Source organism: Geotrypetes seraphini, chromosome 14 (genome assembly GCF_902459505.1).
Source record: "Geotrypetes seraphini chromosome 14, aGeoSer1.1, whole genome shotgun sequence".
NCBI lineage: Eukaryota > Metazoa > Chordata > Amphibia > Gymnophiona > Dermophiidae > Geotrypetes > Geotrypetes seraphini.
The window spans coordinates 73,516,760-73,524,672 of NC_047097.1; the positions used below are offsets into that span (position 1 = coordinate 73,516,760).

The following is a 7,913-nucleotide window of genomic DNA, read 5'->3' on the forward strand; positions in this document are numbered from 1 at the left end:
TTGCCTATGGCTGTGTCAAAGAGCATCCCCTAAATTTTGAGCACTTGCCAACATAACCATCCCTTACTAAGCATCCCTAGAAAATAAATCTTTTATGCTGGAAGAGGTTACAAATGAAATACAGACACACAAATGCATGCATATGGAAGATAGAAACATACATGCACACGCAGATTGTAAATCATTCCATGAGGCTTGCTTTGCACGCTTCGCTCACCACTGTTGGCACACTCCTATCCCTGCTGGACTATCTTTTCGTGATTAAGATGTGCATTGTGTGTACATTTTATTGTGACTAACCCTACAGTATAGCTTTCTTCATGGTTGCTATGTATGGTGATGCTTGACGCCTGGTGAATTGAAAGCATGTAGTTGGCTACTGGTTGCTAAGTATTTGACGTCCTCGTGATGGAGAAACACAGCAATACCTGTTGCCTTGGACAGCAGTATCCTGTGGTCAAACTATAAAATCCATCTTTTGAAATCTGTTGACAGTGATATATAATGGTTAGATGCATTGACACACTTTGTTTCATTATACAGTATTATTCTTTCCAAACCAACAGACCTTCCCCCTCCAGGCTGCACACAGACAAACTTGGGGGATGGGAAGAATGACCACAAGCTTTCTCCACTTGTTTAAAAAGACCTTTTACACCCTAATGTGCAATGAATGATCCACAACTGCTTGGGTCACATCCATTTCCAAATCATCATTTATTCACAAGTGAAATCTGTAATGGTGGGAGAGGGCCAAGAGGAGAAACTTTCAGAAACCAAACACTGATTTCACACTAAATCTGAAAGATAGGTCAGTTCTTAAAGCTGACCGAATCAATGAGAAGGTGCAGTTATTGTTTCTGTAATAAAGATCCTGTAACCTCGTGTAAGTCCTTCTGACATTCTGGGCCTACGAACAGTGACAGCCATTTTGCTATGTGGACCCACAGTAAGAGCAGATGGGAGGGTGGGAAGGATAGAAGCTGGGCAAGGGTCCTGCTGCACGAGGGATGGGAGGGAGGAGAGAAAAGATGCTGCACATGTGGGGGAGAAAAAGGAAAGAGGAAGAATTGGGGTGAAGGAAAGGAAGGGTGAGATGATATGTACATACCCCGAAAATAAGACCTAGTGCGTTTTTTGGGCCTAAAATTAATATAAGACACTGTCTTATATTCAGGGAAACACGATGTTAATAAGACTACCATGAAACAGTTAAAAAAATGTTTATCAACAGCCGTGAAATTCAAATGAGAGAGATAAAATACATACTAAAAGGGAGATATAACACTTATGAAGCATCTAATAAGCACAGATCAGAACATTCATAACAGAGATATGACGCTAATGCTTTTCTGCAGTACAACTTATCCTTTAGCTGAGGGGTCAAATGCAGATATTAGATGGGGACAAGATGGGATAAACTCAAGGCAAGCTGTTTTTATAGTTAAACAAGTTATAGGGAACTGGTTTGGCTAGTGTATGTGGCAAGCTAGCCCTGGTGCAGAAGGAGCGTCTAGTCAATCACCCCATGTATTAAAGGCTTTTACCTGCTGTCTGGAATTAGATGAAGCTCCTCTGGGAGTAAATTCCAGAGCGTTGGGGCTACTCCTGGTGGGTATCACATCGTACTATTTCTTTTGATGAAGCTATAGATAGACACACTCCTCAGAGTTGGCAGTAGCCAGCTTTTAATAAAACGCTAACTACCAGCAGCTGACGACAACCCCTCAATCTTTAAAGTTCTGTATGTACAAAGGCTGGTTGAATATTACTTCAAAGTTTTCAGTACTGAAATTTAGGCACAATTCCTTAAACTTTCTTACATTTTTGCAAATCATCCACACCCTCAGACATGTTCACTCTGTGATAGCTTTTAGTGTTACCTGCAAAAAAAAGACAAACTTTTCCTTTTCATCCTTCCATAATATTGCTCACGGAACACTGTCATTCACTGAACCTTTTTTCCCATAGAGACTGAATGAGACAAAACCCGGACTGAATCAATTATGGATTGGATTAATTGCTTATTCAAAATTCTAAGTGATGTACAAAACAGTAAAATTACAAATTTCTGGGGGAAACAAACCAAATAAATACGACTAACCTGAAAAAACATATAATACAAAAGGAAAAAAATACAAGTTATTGATAGTAAATAAGACGAGAAAGGGAAAACTTGCCTCATGTCCCACAGAGAATCGTAGGAAGCATCATGGATCAGAAGTGAGGCACAGGGACAAAGAGATTTATGGAAGGTCACAACAGCCTGCAATAGTCCTGGGATTAGAGATGAGGCAGAGGGAGATAAAAGGACTTACCCAAGGTCACACAGAGAGTAGGTGAATGGACCAGAGATTAGAACTCTGGCACAAGCAGATAAAATGACTTGCCCTCAGGGAAAATAAACAGTATAAAATTTACCAGGCATGCAAGAGGATTTAGCTCTGTGTGAGGAAAGTAAGTGGCCTGCATAAAAACAGTAAGCATAGCCTAGCCTCTACATTGTGCATCTTCTGACCTCCTTCCACCTCCCAAAGATTTGAATGAAACAGTATATATCTGTCTGTGTGACAGCAGTAGCTGGTATGGCCAGTCCTAGCAGTGCAGTGGCCTCCAGAGAAGGGGACCCAGGCCCATATCCTACTGTAACTTGTGGTAAAAAGTGTGAACCCACCAAAACCCTACTGTACTGACATGTAGGTGACAACTGCAGTCATAAGGGCTATTGGGGGGTTATACAGTTAGGAACAGTAGGTTTTGGTGAGTTTTAGAGGGCCCCCCATACACTGTAAGGGGCTTATGGGGAGATGTCTCTTCATGTGAAGTTCACTGTAGGTGCGCCATTGCTCTGCTCGGATGTTTTTGAGGCCAGTCTGCTAAAAATGCTGACTCCTTCATCCCAATGGCTTGTTTTGTGTGTTTTATTTTTAAAAAATGTTCTAAAAAGATAAATGCACTAAGGATGAACATGTCTAGAAAGGTCATTTGTGGAGGAAAAAAAAGATGGACGTTTCAAAAATGGCCATTTTTTTCTACCCAATTTTAGTACAAACATCTCAAAATGAGCAAACTCGGACTTTGATGTCATATTGAAAATGGCCGTCTTTGGGACATACATTGTACCTCTTATAAGCTATTAAGTCACAAACGGAGCAGTATTTGCCAAAAGGTGAAGGGGAGGAAGCCAACTATGTCAGAATGATAGAATAATGGTGAAGTATGTCTTCAGTGTGAGGTTACAAGCTTGAGGCAGTACAAAGTTGAAAAAGAAGAGGCTGGGTTTTTTTCCAAGGTGAGGTAAACTCACAACTTAGCCCCACACCATTGTAGGGACATACTGTGTGTAAACAACAACAGTGAATGAACTTGTAGAGGGCAATTGCTATCCATCTAAGTCACAGTGGAATTCCTGCCCCTCACCTCAAGCCAAAAGAGTTACAGCAGCTGACAAAAAGTCAAATCGTCCCATTCTTAAGGCATTGAAGGTCGGGGGAGGGAAAAATTTCTTCTCAAACTCTCCTCTAATCTCCAGGGTTCGACCAGGCTTGGTTTCAGGGAGCACCGGCCCTTCCTCAGGAACCAAACAAGACGCTATAAGCCTCCAAACCTTCAGTAACTTGACTGCAGTGCTGAAACTGACCACTAGGCTAGAGGAGGTCTTAGAAGCTGTTAGACAAATTCTGAAAATAGAGGCATACATTGTGTCTTTTTAACAGTGATTTATCCACATGTCTGAAAGTGTGACTCAGCATCACAATGAACAAGACCATATTATGTTTGAATATTTATTTTATGTATTTTAAAAACTTATATACCACATACAACTTTGTGGTTTCCATATCACATACGTGGTATCTTGTGCTCCCTACGATTTCCATACATATAACATAGACATAACTTGACAACTCCATTTACATCCCCCTCATAAAAGATGTCAATATACCAAATCAGCATAAATAGACATATTAGATCAGATTTCAACCGTTGAGGGCATTAGAAGAAACGATCCATTCCACGGTAGTTGACTAAACAACAAATCAAAGGTAAACAATTTAGAAATGCAAAAGGCATTAAATCATATATTCCTGTCAGAATATTCTGAAGATGATATTTTCAAATGGAATAAGCATTAGCAAATTAATCCTCCCAGTACAGAATCCTAAAAGTCAGACAGAAGTGGAAAAAGAACGGCATTTGAGGTGGGAAGAAGGAGGCAGTATGTCTGTGGTTGATTCATTTGCTCTATGACATTTACAGTCTTGGGCAGGAAGCCCTGAGAGCTCTCAGTGTGTGGAAGAGCTCTTGGTCCATGAATCACACCCTGTCCCACCAAGCAGTCCCGGATGGTTATATTAGTTTCCAATATCAAATTTCTCATATGAAACAAGTCCCTGAATGTATAATATTTTGTGATTTTATAGCCTATGAAATGTATTTGACTTTGGTCATTTTTCAAAAGTACTCCGTACGGAAAATCTGTAGGAACGATCAGTGGCTGTTGAAAGTGCGTTTGAGTGTGTTTTAACAGTGCCGGACTCCCATAGACAGGAAAAGAGATTGTGTTTGTTTCCTCTGTGATCCGTTTTATATGGCTAGGATGCACAATTTTAAAATCCATTCAATATATTTAGAAATATGAAATCACACATTTCTTTATCTTCTTTCAAGAAATTAACCTAAGGCAGAATGCAGCAAGTATAGCATGGACACAGGCAATAAATGATTACAGCAGTAAAAATATTAAAATAATCATACATATTATAGTGTAGAGTGCTACTTACAATGCCAACACCGTGCACATTAAAACATCTTAATAGACAGCGTATCATTCTCCAGATTGTTATTGTTGCTGCAAGGTATAAGAAAGGATATTCTAAGTAGAAAGTAGTGGCTTTATATTTCTCTCCTTTGCATTAATGATCACATTATCCTACGTTCAGCAAATGATGGGAATATTCTTGACAAATACCTGCTATGAAGCTGCCCACATGGATGATATGAATTCATAACCTGAAAGATAGAATCAAACAGAGGGTAAATAACAGGCAGACACACAAAAAAGAGCCCTGATGTGTTGGCTTTACCAAAAAGCATCAGAGGTTCTGGTACCTCACAGTGACCATCTTGCTGCTGGTGGCATTAGAAATTTCCTCAAAATCCTCAGTTAAGGTTAGCCAACACCTTCAACATAACATAAAAATCAATTTCTATACTGCATAACCGGTGCGTTCTATGCGGTTCACAAAAATTAAGAAGTATAACAATTGAATAAAATATTTCAGTACCCTACAATTTAGAAAACAAATACAGTATGAGACTCATAATCAAAAGAGAAAAATGTCCAAAAACCGGCCTAAGTCGGCACTTGGATGAACATTTCTCAAAAACATCCAAGCGCCGATAATAAAACTGGGTTTTGGACGTATTTAAAAATGACCTAAGGTCTTCATAGTGCCGCTCAATGTCCAAAGCTAAACAGGGTGTTTTGGGAGGCGTGTCGAGGGCGGGAGTTGGGCGGGACATGGGCTGGCTTAGACTTAGTCATACAGCATGTATAACCGAAAGTTATATAGCCCAGGATCGACGGAACTTGGACGTTGTGACTTAGACCATTTAAAACATGGTCTAAGTCCCCAAAACCCACCTAAAGTCACCAGATAAGCACTGCAAACACATAATACATACCCCCACACACTACCCCAGTGATCACCAACCCCCCCCCCCCCATAAAAATCGTAATCACAGCTTTAAAATTCAGCCTCCAGACCATCATCACCTGGCAGCCCAGCATGGGAAAGCCTAGTCGTCCTGCTTAGAGGTGTCTTAAGCCATCTTGGGGGTGGGTTAGGGATCCATAGAGAGGAGACCCCATGCCCATAAACCCCTGTAATCCTTGCATTGATACTGAAACATGTGCACTCCCCTATAACCCCCAAAACCCTTTTGTACTGGCATATAAGTGGCTCCTGAAGCCATAAGGGCTATTGGGGTGGTAGATAAGTGGGTCTAGGGGATTCTGGAGGTGGTTTGGGGGGCTCACTGTAACCTATAAGGGAGCTGTAGTGAGATGATGTCATGGCACACTTTTTTGTGAAGTTCACAGCAGTGCCCTGTAAGGTACCCCACTAATTAGGTGCCATGTCTGGGTGTTCGGTCCATCACTTTGCAAACCCCTCCCATATCCAACAGGACTTGTTCTAGGCATTTTTGACTTGGATGAAAAGTTGGACGAAAATGTGGTATAAAGATGGACAATTTAGTGGCTTGGACGATGAGATCAGCAGGGCGCACAGTTAGACGATTTTCAAAACCAAAAAAAAAAATTTGGACGTATTTTTTTAAAATGTGTCCTAAGCTATTTTTTACTTTGGACGACTTGCGACTTGGACAAAAATGGACTTAGACGTTCCTTTCGATTATGCCCCTCCACGTCTTCAATTGCTTCCTAAAATGTTAGTAGCTGCTTGCTTGAAAGGAAAAAAGGCATTGATTATATTTTTTGAACTGGCAACCTTTAGCTGATGAAAAAGTAAAAAGAGCAAAGGAATTTCGAGAACGCATTGGCTTGGCAAAAGAAAATTAATCTATTAAATAATTGGGTGCCAGACCAGTGGCTAGACCGTTTTAAGCAAGACCTTAATGAAACTGTCCTCACTTTCAACTGGAAGTAAGTCTTCGCCTCAAACCCCACACTGTCATTTATCATCATGCAACACCACTCCAGTTCCCTCTCCGAGATGGTTTCCCTAATGGGTGGGATAGAAAGCCCCAAAAGCTTTGATCGGCCTTAGGTGACATGGAACTGCCTCTATAACACATTTCCAGCTGTCCTGGTTGTGATGCCAGTCTTCTAGATTATTGTCGTCCTCTTTATCAAGGAATCACACAGGAGACTTCAGATTATACAAAACACAGCTGTCAAAATGATCATCATGTCACAGCTCTATTAAAAGATGCACCTTGGCTTCATTACATTCCCCGGCATTTCCTTACACAACTTCGAGATGACTTTGATCCACTCAACCAAACCTGCTTTCAATCCGCCAAATTGTTTCAGGAAACCACACGTAAAACCGGTTGTGGCTCCAACTTTATGGAATGCCCTTCCTACTAATCCGAGACAGGAAGATTGTCTCTCCAAATTCAAATCAAATCTTAAAACATTTCTGTTCAAAGACACTGACGCAATATAAGGCGCCATTCCCTCTCACGCATGTGTCCACGTTTTCGTAATCCTATCCCCCCCATGTCATCCTTTTTTTCTCTCTTTTCTTTTAAAAATTGTACTTTTATTACCTTCCCTCCTTATGTGTCAATTTTTTTCCTGTTGTTTATTGTAGTCTCTGTTTTTATTACCCTTAATTTATATTTTTAAACTGAAATGTAAACTGCTTAGACTTCAAGAAAAGCGGTATATGAAATAGCAAATAAACTTGAAAGGCAGACTGGATGAACTGTGTGGGTCTTTCTCTGCTAACATTTACAGTGGTAGCAACTCACCACCCACCTGGTTATGTACTGAACTCTTTCTTACTTCTTTTTTTTATTCTCTTTGCTTGCACCATGCCAACTTCAATTAAGCTTCCACCACATGCATTGGGAGAGTTGTTTCAGGTACCCAGGATAACTTGTCCATGCTGTTCTCATCAAGCCTCCCACCAAAGAGCATATTTTGGTATGGTCAGCTCTTTTTAATGGTAAGGAAATTGTAAATTGAAAGATTCATCGTGTCCTGTGCTGTGCAGAAAATTCTTTCCCATGAAAATGTATCATTATTTATTTCATTTTGATGAAAAACGGCAGTTCAAAAGAGAAACACACTGCCCGAATGCCAAGCTATAAGGCAGAAGTTTCTGAAAAAGAGTCCATAATCAAGTGACCTTTTGTGAGTTTAAAGTCAGAGTCACAGCGCC

The 7,913-nt window shown here is 40.4% G+C and overlaps 1 protein-coding gene across 1 annotated transcript in view; it reads right to left on the reverse strand.

Annotated features, from left to right (window-relative positions):
* The window catches only part of MEGF11 (multiple EGF like domains 11), a 322,743-nt gene extending 314,901 nt beyond the window's left edge, over positions 1–7,842 (reverse strand). Inside the window, exons 1-3 of the mRNA XM_033920814.1 lie at positions 7,508–7,842; positions 4,970–5,010; positions 4,782–4,849 (exon numbers count right to left, since the gene is read on the reverse strand). The gene's annotated coding sequence lies outside the window, so the exon portion shown is untranslated. The remainder of the gene's footprint in view (positions 1–4,781; positions 4,850–4,969; positions 5,011–7,507) is intronic.
* Between the last annotated feature and the right edge of the window lie 71 nt (positions 7,843–7,913).